This window comes from Megalobrama amblycephala, linkage group LG10, assembly GCF_018812025.1.
Source record: "Megalobrama amblycephala isolate DHTTF-2021 linkage group LG10, ASM1881202v1, whole genome shotgun sequence".
NCBI classification, from domain to species: Eukaryota; Metazoa; Chordata; class Actinopteri; order Cypriniformes; family Xenocyprididae; genus Megalobrama; species Megalobrama amblycephala.
The window spans coordinates 14,182,863-14,196,666 of record NC_063053.1 but is presented as its reverse complement, the minus strand read 5'-3'; the positions used below and the strand labels follow the sequence as shown (position 1 = coordinate 14,196,666).

The following is a 13,804-nucleotide window of genomic DNA, read 5'->3' as shown; positions in this document are numbered from 1 at the left end:
CCAGAGATAATTAACAGGGCCATAAGAACAGTTTAACCTGGAAAGCAGCCAGCAACTCCCATCAAGACTCATTATTAAAAACATATGACGAGTGGGGAGACTGAAGTGTCACAGATTGAGAAACTACTTATTACACATCAGAAAATCTGACTAAGAATGTATTCACAATAACAGAAACACTACTTAACTCTTTTAATGGCATAGTTCACCCACTTTTTCTGTGCACATAAAAGATATTTTGAGAAAAGTCTCAAGTGATTTTTGTCCATACAATGGAGGCCAATGGTGACCAAAACTGTTTGTTTTATATTATATATATATATATATATATATATATATATATATATATATATATATATATATATATATATATATATATATATATATATATATATATATATATTTTGTGTTCAGCAGAAGAACGAAAATCATACAGGTTTGAAACAACATGAGGGTGAGGAAATGATGACAGAATATTCATTTTTGGTAGAACTTCAATTCTGTAAAACAGAACTGTAAAATATAATCTAGATTTAAATGTATAGCATTTTGACCAAATGTGACATTTGGTCAAAGACATGACCAAATATGATCAAAATCAAAAAGTTATGTTACAGCCAGATTTTCCATTGGCTGATCAGAGTATGCAATGCTTTTTCACAAAGAGCCAGTCTAAACTGATAGCTGGTTTTCAGTGGCCACACAAAGGAAGGAAGGGAAGGGAGGGCCAGTCCACACTGAACTTTACATTGGCAGATGTTAAAGGCTTTTCCTTCTGAAAAACAGACTGATGTGGTGACTGTAATGAACTTTTAAGTATTAAAAAGATTTGATCACACCAAAGCATGAACATCGAAGCCCATAAACCACAATGAAGGCCATTTCTGACATGCATTCATGATATTTATTTTGTCTCAAACAATCTCACTAATCATTTCACAAGCTTACCAGGGCACTTTGGAGGCAGAATAACAAGATAGTTCCAAACATACAATGGCATTTTGTACTGTCAGAAATTTTTGAGATGTTTGTGGTGAACAAATCAAACAAGTTCTACTCCATTCTATGAAAGAAATGAGGTTACCATTCTTACACATCACAGCACAGAATGGATTTTAAAATGTAAATTAAAAAATTACAAAAAAATCTGTACAGCTTCCTTTCTGCACAGGAATGAATAAAACCTGGAGAGAATCAAACACAAACCACAAAAAAAACAAAAACAAAAAAAAAAAACACGATGAGACAAAAATCCCACAATCCAACATAATCATGGACAATTTTTCACATAAAGTAACCTCCTTCAAAATAATAATAAAAAAAGTTTAAAAAAAACCAACAACAATATTTGTGTAGTGTCAATTTAAGAGGGAAAAGTCATACAGTTTCCCACAATGAGCTATTCACTGAAAAGACAAAAGCTCAATTTCAAAAACAAAAGGCTTCATTCATAATGCTTGCACTCCTGGTTCCACCACTAGCTTCCTCCCCCTGTCCCAAAGGCATGACAAATTGTTTTCCTTAACATTCATTAATGATGATTGTCCTCCCATTATTGTCCCAGAAGAAACATTTGAGTTAGGTTAGGGAATAATCCAAGCAAACGAAACAAAATTTCAGCATCTTCGTAGCATTTCCACTGACTCATGGCAATATTGCTTGCATTGAACCAGTGACAAAATCATTTAATTCTTATGAGAATAGTGTTACTTAACTTACGGCACAACAAAACAAACTGGCCCCAAAAATATGGACATGAAAAAGTCCTATATGAAAATGTCAGAAAGCAAAAATTACCTGTTGACCTTATAATGTCCATTAGAGATGTTATCTTTTCTTCCTGGTTGAAAACACTATTTAAATAACTAGCAGTCCAAAACGTACAATACAGTATCACAGCGCTTAACTTCAAAATTTACTTTTTTTTAATCACTTATTCAGTTTTAGGGAACACTGGCTACTATTTATTTATTTTTTTGTTAACTGTTGATTTGCATTGACTTCAGCAACAAGCATTTTATAACCCAAATTTCTTGGCAAGAGGAGAGAAGTGACAGGGGAAACAGGTACTTCCTGTAAGTTTTCACATCTAAACCCCAGAACAATGACCCAAACACTTCATGTAACACAGAATTTGCATTCACATCTTTCATTAGAAATGGAGTGACCATCCGGGTGATTCAGAGTTCCGAGTAACTATTCCTGCTTTACTCGATCTACTTCCTGAATGACATCATCCTCACTGAGTGACACCTCCCGGACAGTGAGGCATGCTTTACTCACTCGGTCATGCGATTACCCCACACAAGGGCTGTTGTCGAGTATTATCTCACACCGTAATGACATCAGAGGGCAAAAAGGCTTCTTATGCATAAACTCATTGTCTGACTAAAACTACATCTGCTCCATAAATACTACACCAGCTATGAATGGAAAATAGGTCACTATTGGAATTTATTGTTTTTTTCTTCACCAGTTTTCACTGCATGTTTCTGAGTCCTAATATTTTTAGCAATTTCCTGCAGTAGACTTATATTCGCTGTAGGTCTCATTTTTCATATTCTGAAAAAGCACAACAGCTCGTGGTATTTAAAACAGATCTGAGCAAAGTGGACTACTTCGAGGCATAAAACACAGCTTAAATAAATCTGTGCAATGACAAAGACTGAGCTATCTGTCAAAAATTAAAAGCTTTACAGGGTCACAGCTCCAAGGAAAAAGCAGAACTGTTTATCTATAGTAACTTCCATACAGAGTCCTACTACAACATGAACAGTACCCTCTAGAATGTCCTCTTTAAAGATGAAAAAGCATGAATGAAGCCACTAAATGTTTAAAACACTGCGATCGCACCTGTCAGCTTCAGCTCTCTGGCATACAGTTCACTTAAAACTCTAAAACAAACCCTCAGGCTGACAAAAGGAGATTCTTATAAGGCTCAATACTGAGTCTGTGTACTTACAGCGCCTGTCTGGCTGACATCTGTGATCCGGGCGTGAGCAGCTGTAATGTGTATATCTTGCTGACAATCATGCAGGTTTTTCCAGGTGATTCTGAAACAATGACATCATCCCTATCAGCACACACCTGTTTCCTCAGGAAGCTCCTCCCACCTTTCTGCTTTTAAAGAGACAGACATGGTACAACAAAACCCATGTGACAACTCATAAAGAACATTATCTGTTTGGACAGACTTGGTCATGTGAGTCGATGCCAAACAGCGTGTTTTAGACAAACATGACCTCACTCAGATAGCAAATATGACTTGAGACAGTTAACAGAGACTGAATACAAAGCCAAATAAGAATGACCATTAATATGTAATGTCTTGAGGTCTTGTTTTTTTGTTTCAATGCCTATTTATGCATCAGGATTAATACAAAAAGAAAAAAGAAACAAAACACAATGACAGCTTACATTCTTGAATTTAAATATATTTTATAAACATTGGCTTTTATAGAAGCTTATTAATATGCACCAATATATTATCCCCACATGCTTATAAGACTCCAAAATGTCACTTAAAATTAGCAACTGAAGTGTCATTCACAGCCAGAAACATCAATGAATGCCATATGGGACATTTTTGGCTGAAATCCTCTTTGTCATAATAAAGTGGCGCTGTTGCGTAAATGGACAATGAAAGGGTGTATGGGTCTAATTTCATCACTAATTTGTCCTGAAAATCTGTTATTAAGAGCTAAGCTTTTCTTAGAGATCTGCTAATTACACATCATTAAAACTAATTTATTTAAACATTAAGAACCTGTCATCTGTAATCTAAATCTGCCATTCACATTAAGACGTTCAACAACCTTAAAGGGATAGTTCACCCAAAAATGAAAACTGTCCCATGATTTACTCAGCCTCAAGCCATTCTAGGTGTATATGACTATCTTCTTTCAGACGAACACAATCGGAGATACATTTAAAAATATCCTTGCTCTTCTTAGCTTTATAATGGTAGTGAAGGGGGGGGCCAGATTTTGTAGCTCAAAAAAATTCATCCATCCATTCTAAAAAATAATCCATACAGCTCCAGAGGGTTAATAAAGGCCTTTTGAAGCGAAGCAATGCGTTTTTGTAAGAAAAATATCCATATTTAAAACTTCAATTCAAATAATAACTAGCTCCTGGCGGACAACCGTACGCATACTGCGCAAGTCGACTTGCGCCAAATGCACCGTAGGACGTAGGAGTATGGGCTGGGCAACAAACTCAAGCTCCTCTTCTCTTATATCAAAATCCTCCGACATTTCTCTTTAAAAAATATAATTTTAGACTTCTAATTTGTGACCGATGTTTTGTTTTGCTCTATCCTCTGTGCTTCTGCATTCGTCATTACGTTGGGTCCGAGGTTACTCTTCTGCCACAAATCGTTGCGTACGGCCTTCTGTCGGAAGCTAGTTATTATAGTTAATAAAGTTTTAATTATGAATATTGTTCTTACAAAAACCCATCGCTTCGCTTCAGAAGGCCTTTAATAACCCCTGGAGTTGTATGGATTACTTTTCTTATGGATGGATGCATTTTTTGGGGATAATTCATGGTATTTTGGTATATATCATGGGATAATTTTCATTTTTGGGTGAACTAACCTTTTAACTCAAAATACATCAAAAGAGGTCATATGCTTTAAAGGTTCCATTTTTGAAGCTTTAATTGTGTTTATAGTGTGCAACATAACATGTGTTCATGTTTCGCGTGTAAAAAAACACAGTATTTTTCACATAATTTACTTATCTGTATACCGCTGTTTCCACTGTCATAAAAACGGGCTGATGACTTCCTTGTTCTATGAAGTCCCTCCTTCAGAAATACGTAACGAGTTCTGATTGTGCCAGCGGTTCCTGTGTTGTGATTCGACAGCAGCTTAGCGAACCTTGCCCGGAAAGGTCACACCTCTTACCATAACGTGGAGATGCATGCGCTCAGCGTTATTGTAAACATGTCTTTAATTTTACCCTATCAATTTGAGCCGGAATCAGACCCGGTGATTGGACTGCGGGATGAAAATAACAGCGTTTCGACGACATGGCGACAAACGCACTCTACAAACGCAACTCTTGTGTATTCCTGTGGGCGGAGGTTAGTCAAAAAACTGTTTTAGTGACGTCATTAAAGAAGGAAGTAGAGGGATGTAGTCCAAACTGGCCGTTCGATGTAGGCGACTTCTGTTAAATAAAATATCTCGCTTGGCATTGAACTTTGAGCTTTAAAATTTTACAGATTTTATTTATACTCTAACAACAACATTACACACTAACTAAAGTTTGAAACATGGGATCACGAAGAACGGGACCTTTAAAATAAAATAAAATAAATTTAAATAAAATTTTAGAGGCCACTAATTTTGGCCTTATTGTGGTGTTCATATTTTTGTTGGCATATATCCATTCCAACAGGTGCGCTTATGCAAGATATCAAATTTATTTTCCATTAAATCAATTTGAATGCTATTATCTGGACAAAATAACCTGAAAGAACGATAAATAAACACACTAGTAGAAAACACCTTAGCAGCACATTGTATTGCAAAATTGAATAATTAATGCACAAAATTGTCAAATTCTTAAATGGAGCATTATCAAATAGAAATGACATGAAGAAAGTAACACTTTTAAACACAATATCCAGGAGCAAGTTTTCAGGACAGTTTTATCACTGGCAAATAAACACAGAACCAACCTCATATCAATAGTTGTCCTCATGGCTGACCTGTTCACATTGTCACTATGCAACAAAAGCGTCCCCAATCAGAGGCTTGTTGCGGTTAGAGTGCTTGTGGGGGTTAAATTTGGATTGCTCAGATGCATCCGTCAATATGAGCGCTGCGTCTCCTCGGGTGGTCGGTAGTACACACACAGCACCAATGGCACACGCAAGTAGCCATTCACAAATGTGTGCTGTGCTCCCATGGGAATTCTGGGGGAGGGTTAAAAATAGTCTGGTGTTTCAAATGGGTGCCTTTCTCAGAATTTCTGTCTCTCAGCGTGTTTCCACGCTTGAACTTGGCCGCTGAAGCGGCACTATTCTTTATCATCTATAAACACTGCGGCCTCAACCATGAAATTATTATGCCAGAGATAAGAATGTGGGTATTGTGTTTTTTCATTTAAAGCCTGTCTAGGTCAAAATAATTTAGGTTATGCTGTTCTTTTCATATCAGAAAGAGAGACAGTAGTTTTCAGCTAAGTTAAGTCTCCAGGAGTCTCACATTTTTGGGTGGCTTAGGCATTCAGGGTGCAGACTTACGGCAACCCACAACTCCATGTCTTCATGGCCATGTAGAAATTTCATGGTTTTCAAGGAATGTCCGTGACTCAAGCTTTTTCAATAATACACAGAGATATTTAAGCAGAAACAGATGGGAGGGAGAGAGAGAAAGAATAAGAGGCAGTGAAAAAAAAAGAAATAAAAAATCCTATTCAATGACTCACAGACGCCTATTCGGAACAAGGTCAAACAGTTTTTGCAACAAATTGAGTCTTTTTACCTGACATCATGATTGTGCCCAGTAAATATCGTAACGTCCCTTACCAGCCTAGCGACCTCAAGGGGGTCATGTCATGGTTTAAACACACTGTGTAATGACCCTGTATGTCAAATACACTGTCAGCTTCAATTAACGTTCAGTTCGGTGCCTCCAAATCCAATTATTTGTTAAAGCTACTGTGAATCTTTTCTATGGGAACAGCAAATAGTTCACATGCACCCCACAATGAGACATTAAATAAACTGCCAGCAGATTAAAAAGCGCAGGGCCTCTCTTAATTACATTTGAGAGAACCTGTGGAAGTCTCTTGTGTTTAGACACCAGTCTTTTAAGACTGGCTGATGTCCAACAGTGTTTTACTGGTAACTGACCTAAACAAGTCATACAACTGTTATACAGTAATAACAGGAAACTAAATACAGTAATAACAGGAAATAAGTTACAGGGAAAGCAATCAGCTGAAATGTTTACACTGTGACTTTTATTGGGGGGTCATTCATAATTTTCAGAAGTATGGTCTACTAGATGATATTTCCATGACAACAATAGCAGCAATTTACACATAACTCTTACTCAGCATGTAGAAATAAAAAATATTTATACAGTAAAACCACACTTATACAAAATACAATATTTAAACAAAAAATAAATAATGATGATAACTAAATACACTATCGTTTGTCAGTGCTTTTTTAAAAGTAATTTTATTCAGCAAGTACATGTTAAAATGACCACCAAAAAGTAAAATTTCTAAAAAACCCTAAATTTACAATACTACTCATTTTACAGTATTTTTGATAAATGCACCCTTGGTGAGCAAAAAGCCCCTGATATACTTCAAGCAAATCCAAATTGGTGTGACATCATTTCGAAAAAAAAAAATCAGGAGTTTGGAGTTTGTTTTGGGAGTCTGAAACAGCTGGCCAGTGATACTTTCCGGAAAAGTTTGCTCCAGCTAGTAAACACCTTCGAACTACCACTGGTCCGTGATGATTATATAATAGGTAGGTGTGTGCTGAAGTCAGACGTCCGTGAGTAAAAACATGAACATACTGGAGAGATGCTTTGTAGTAGAAAATTAAGTTGTAATTCTAACTAAAAGAGTCACTGACACTGTTTTCACATGGTAATTCAGCAAAGCTGCTGCTTTAAAACAATCTATTGAATATAAAGTGCTACTTAAATAAATGTAATGTGACTTCACTGGAGTGCCTAATTGCAGAGCTTGCGCAAACATGTCCACATCGCTATGATCAGATGCTTTCTTAATTACCGTTTTCTCTCCATTGTCTTTTTTTTTTTTTTTTGTATGTTTATTTTGTTATTGAAAGGAAAGCGCGCAGCACATATCTAAATGCTGCTCTCAGCAGTGTGGGAGCATCAGGATGTTCGCTAACAGTATACCACTGGCCACGTATTTCGAATTTCGTTTTACCCCTTGGTGAAGAACGAAAAAGAATTTTGTTGAGAGTATATCAGGGCTTTAAGAGCTTCTTTCCAAAACATTACTAACCCCAAACTTTGAATGGTAGTGTTGCATATGCAAGCAAATATTGCTAGACTTTTTCTCAGAACCATTTTAACAAGTTTAACCAGCAGATCTCCAGGTTATTTTTAGTGGATGTAAGTCAGTTCACACAAGAGTAACCACAGATGTAGATCATTACATTAACTATGAATATGTTCCACTAACGTTTGATAACCAGAAGTTGTCGAATAAAAAAATGTCGAATAAACTGAATAAACTTGTTTTGTTTTAAAATGTTTTGCTTGCAGTGTGCTTGTGCTATCGTTCTTGAAAATGAATGCTATCTAAAATTAATGTTATCCAAAATAACATGCATGCATATATGATTAAGTGTTGCTAAACTATTCAAATTTACTGCAAGCATTTTTACAGAAAGAAATTTGCAGGTTTAAAGTTTTTTAAAAGACTAAATGTAAAGTGAGACCAAGAGGCTTGTGGCTTCAGAGACTGTTACATAATGACTGATCCAGACTGCCACACAGCTTACATGTAAGAGGAGGCCCTCACTATCAGCTACAGGCCAGCAGACAGAATTTAATGAGAAACAGGCAGGTGCGTGTGAGCAGCACTCGAAAGACAGCTGGACCACTAAAAGCATTCATCTTTCTCCATTTCTCTCTCTAAAAGAATTTCTACAAACACAATTAATAAAGAATAAGAAACAAAAGGGCAATGTGGACAAAAACTAGAAGAGAGCTACACGATTCTGGATAAATTGAGAATAATGATTTTTGTTGTTGTTGTTTGTTTCAAAAAGAGATCACAATTCTCCCATGATTCTGAACAGACAACTAGGCCTACACAAAATAACATGTAATTTTACTATAGGTTCTGACAAAATGTTAATTTCTGTAGGCTATTTAAAAATATTTAGTTAAAGGTACAATTTGTAAGATATTCGCAGTAAAATATCCAAAAACCACTAGGCTAGTGTTAAATATTTTGTCCAGCTGATTACTAACAATATCTGTAATGTTTTCAACTACTTGTAAATCATGAGAAAATTCCCATTCTAAACAGTGACATGGGGCAGTGCAGTCGCCTGTCAATGACGTCAGTTACCCTTTGTTACTGCATTTACTGACGTAGAAACCACATGACAACAGCGTCGTGGACAAATGCGGAAGTAGTGTCTAGCGTCCAGCAAACCACTAGCTTGCTTCAAGCAGTTCCTTATTTACTTCTTGCACGTTTTATGGTGGATTGTGTTACTTATGTATGGAACATAATTACTGTTTACCATCTGCCGCTGGTTCTGTCGACAAGGACAGCTCCCGTAAACGTAAGCGTACGGGCCAACCAAACGACCCAAGAAGAGTTTGGGACAAGAGGAGAGAAAGAGCGAGGATCAATATCGGTATTGCATTTTCTAGATGGAGAGAGCTTCGCGACAAACTTCACCTAGAAAGAGATGCCGATCTCGCTTGTGTTTTACTCAACAGGTGAGTTGTTTTGATTCGTATGTTTACAGAAAACTTATTGCCATTATAACGATCAACATGATTACTATTATGGGGCATACACGCCAAACGCAGGGCATCGCGTCTCTAGACCCGCGCGAGGACGCGTCTGATCCATAGTTTATACATTTAAAAAAAACTTTACCTCATCCGTTAAATCCATGATTTATCTTTCCGTCTGATTGATGGCCGTCAGCGGTTGGGTAGAAGACAACAAATCCCTTCATTCCACGCACTTTCTTAGCGTCATCAAACCACGCGATTGTTATTGTTTTGGTAGTGCGCCCTCTAGTGGCAGGTCCTACAAATTGTACCTTTAAGTTTAATTAATTATTTTAAAAAATAGGTTTGTATAATAATGAATGATTCAATCTTATATTTCACTTGTTTAATTACTTGATGGTTTTGTTTAATTACAGCACTTTTGAACAAATCTCCTGAGTGAATGATTCAATGACAAATAAATTCTTTAACAGTCACTTGTCGCCCTCTAGTGGCGTAACAATGTAATCGATATAATTGGTATTTGAAGCACCAAGTTAATTTCAAAAGGTGTTTTGCTCTATTTTGATCGCTACCATAAATATCAGTGTTTATATCTGAACTATAAACTTTTATCCCAGTACTTCTGAGATCATTTGAATATTTATAACACAATAACAATACTGTATGGTTGAAGCCGTTTCATACCTAAACATGATAACTGCTCTCTCTGGGTCAGTAGCAACGCCAACGTAGATTTGAGTGTTCCGGAATGATTTTGTCACAATCTTTTAATGATTAATCATGCAGCTCTAACACAGAGCCATTTTCTAAAGAAAGACAAAGACACAGTGGCCCTAAAACATATTTGGACAATTAAGCTACAGAATAGGGCTGGGCGATGTATCAAATGCTTTTGTCACGCGCATTTCTTCAGTAAAGCCGGTTCCCTGATTACCGCTAAATCGCCATCACCTGCTTTCAAATGGAGCGGCATTTAATAGACAGAGCCGTAGTTCACTGATAAGCCACGCAATATCGCGTTCAATATCGACGGCGATACATATCGATATTGAACGCGATATTGCGTGGCTTATCAGTGATCTACGGCTCTGTCTATTAAATGCCGCTCCATTTGAAAGCAGGTGATGGCGATTTAGCGGTCTAATGTGCATGATTATTTATACTGACTGCTGTGAGACTTGCGAAATGAAAAACAATAAAGCAACTACATGTGGAATGCCAGCAGCAGTGTCAATCTCATTAAAATCTCCTCACTGTCAAAGATAAGTTTTACTGGGCTGTTCAAAAAATATTTGTTTTATTATTTTTATCATAAAATCCTCAAAGTTCAATATAAAAAAGCAGTTACACAGAAATAAAATAAATCCATTGAGCTGCATGCAAATCCTGTGACTTTTTATCTTACAGTAAACGCTTATAGTAGAAAGTACTGGTACCTAAATGGGACTGTAATTTCCATCATTTCATTAAATAAAATGTCTGTAATCACAAATGACAGTGATTGGTTTATCATGACCAATGCTGATAAAAGCAACAGGAAAAACATGACAGCAGCATTCCGTGTGCTTCTAAGGACTTATATAGAAGCATATAAATATATAAAGAGTACATGAAATAGTATATTTATCATTATGCATTTCTATGACAATCTGTTGTTAAATTCTGTTCAGCATTCACGGACTGCTGCTTATTTGTGTGTCCTTTGCAGAGTGAATATATACCATCACAGAGAAAGGAGTGCATGTGGGCTGAGAGTGCAAATCTGCAGCCAGACTCTACTTGAGGGATTGATGAAGCAGGAAAACTGCTCTCGCAAGGAAAATACCTTGGTTTATATCAAATGAAGACAAGAGTTTTAATTTACACATGAATGTCCCCCACTCAGCTCAAATGTTCCTTTACCTTGAGAAGTTTAATAAAAGTTACCCTCAAGCGCTTTTCTGTCCCTTCCTGTCATAAGCCCTTAAAAGCATGTTGTGAAATTTACAGGAATCCCATACACCCCCAACCAATTAACCAGACTGAAAGCTCTGTCTGCTGATGAATACACGGGAGCGTAGGCCCTGGAGGAGTGACCATCAGTATGTTAATTTATTCATTTCTAAACTTTACATAACAATTAGTAGCCTTCTTGTGCATGCATGCCAAGGCTCTTATTTACTTTTCACAGAGAGATGGCTAAAAAAAAAAAAAAAAAAAAAAAAAAAAAAAAAGGGGGGGGGGGGGTGATGAGAGAACGTAAATGGAAGCTTCAAATGGAGGGGTGTCTATTTTGATCACTCCTCTTCCCTGTATTAATAGAGACACCGCCCCCTTATTTATGTAACATGTCACGCTGAAAACTGATTTTTGTGCACAGCAATGATCTAACTCATTAAACTCCAGCCATTCTGTTATGCATGTTATTATGATTTTATGATCTTGCCATTTTCCCTGAAGAGTAGGTGACAGGAATAATAATATAGATCTCATAGCAGATCTGTCTCTCTAGACAGTTAAACAACAAAAGAAAAAGTAATGATAGATAGATAGATAGATAGATAGATAGATAGATAGATAGATAGATAGATAGATAGATAGATAGATAGATATTTGAGCACACCTGAATGACCTTACACAATTGACTCTCTCGCTTCTCACCTGCACAGCCTCTGAAACGCCACCAGATGACATTGGCGGCTAGAGGACAATCAAGTGTATTGAAAAGATGAGAAACCACTACGTCACTGAAAATGGTGAGGAGCATATGGTCTTTCTTGTGCTTGGTAAGTTAAAACGCATGAGACGGTGCCAGAAATAAATCACCTCCAAATATACAATATCTATTTCCCCCCTATGATGTAGGCTGCATTACATCGGCATGAAAAATATCAAATGTGAAAATGCATGCATGATTTGCCACATATTATAGAACTGATGCATGCATCGACAAGATCGAGGCTAAACCATGTGGTTATTCTACTACGTGGCGAACTTCGAGATGCGCAGTGTTGTGTTCGCCACAACGCACAGTGTGCACAGCTTCGTCAGCACATTACAGCATGTGAGATGTCGCGTCTATCCTTCGCACTATGCCTGTGTTAACAATACAACCCTCGCGGAGAAGCGTAGCAAAAAATAAAACGCCAATTTGAAATACGCCGTACTGCGTAAATTATTAAACCCATCCGTTCTGACGGTGATGCATCCCTATGTTTGTTTACTAGATCAGCACATGCCTGTGGAAGAGCAGCTACGTCTTAACTTCCCAACTCACACTGCGAAACGTCTTCTCTGCCCTTTTTTTCATGTCGGAAGAACCGACATGACTTGCTTCGATAGAACGGTGAAAGGTGGTTTCCTTACCTTGCAGTATGCATCCTCCCCTGGCTGGTCGGCTGGGTAAAAGCTGTTATTTTCTGCCGCTAAACCTTAAACATCCCTCAGCGTCACTGTGTGCTGCAGCCAAGGCAACCAACTCTCGCGATGTTTTGCCTCAGGTGTCGACGGAGTGCGACAAGGAGACTGGGCCGTAGGTTGGGATGGTTAGAGACTGTGTAAATACAGGGGTTTATAAGTAGGAATGTGGATCGTAACATATTGAACGACTTCCATAACGATTCGTTTACTACTTTAGGCTACTTTTGAGGAAGAAATATTTTGAAAAAGAAATCCTGGTCCTATTACTTTACCTGCCTCAGCAGTCTGTTGCCAAATTATGAAATCATGAACAAATATAACAGGTCAGGCAAAAATGCAATTCTTAATGTTTGCAGACTTTAATGACTTTTCACAGACTTTCTACCCAATGTAATAAACTGTACAAATGGCCCAGAAATCCTAGCTATATCAGTGAGTGACATAAATGAAATCTAAATAGGCTGACTACCCCGCTAGAAATTTTACGTTCCCAGAACATTCTCAGAACGTCCCCACTGGTGTAAAGGACGTTGTCTAGTAACGTTCCCAGTACGTTCAGAGACGGTCACGATGTGGAGTTCTTTTAAGGACTGGGGGACCTGCACAGAACATTCTCCGAACGTTTATGGAACCATATTTTATTTGGAAATGTTCTCAGAACATCCCTGCTGCCCTTGTCAAAAAATTTAATTGAAAATTAGAGCTAAACTGACTAATAAAAGTGGCTGTTCAAACAAAAGCTTTTTTCTTAAATGTCTTACAAAAGACAAAAAACAACAGCACATGCATGAGCATGATCAATTGGATTTGGTTTCTCATTGTTGATGATTTTATCATCATACAGTGGTCTTATTCACTGATCTCTGAATATTGTATTTTCTTTCGTGTTATAGTCCTGTGATACTGCATAAAATC

General features: G+C 37.2%; 1 protein-coding gene across 2 annotated transcripts in view; it reads right to left on the bottom strand.

The window, feature by feature from the left end:
• Positions 1-12,970, bottom strand: part of usp54a (ubiquitin specific peptidase 54a) — a 55,558-nt gene extending 42,588 nt beyond the window's left edge. Inside the window, exon 1 of one of the 2 annotated variants that reach the window (XM_048204707.1) lies at positions 12,836-12,970. The gene's annotated coding sequence lies outside the window, so the exon portion shown is untranslated. Of the gene's footprint in view, positions 1-2,962; positions 3,296-12,835 lie in introns of those variants that run through there. The other variant, XM_048204706.1, reaches the window with a different exon arrangement.
• Between the last annotated feature and the right edge of the window lie 834 nt (positions 12,971-13,804).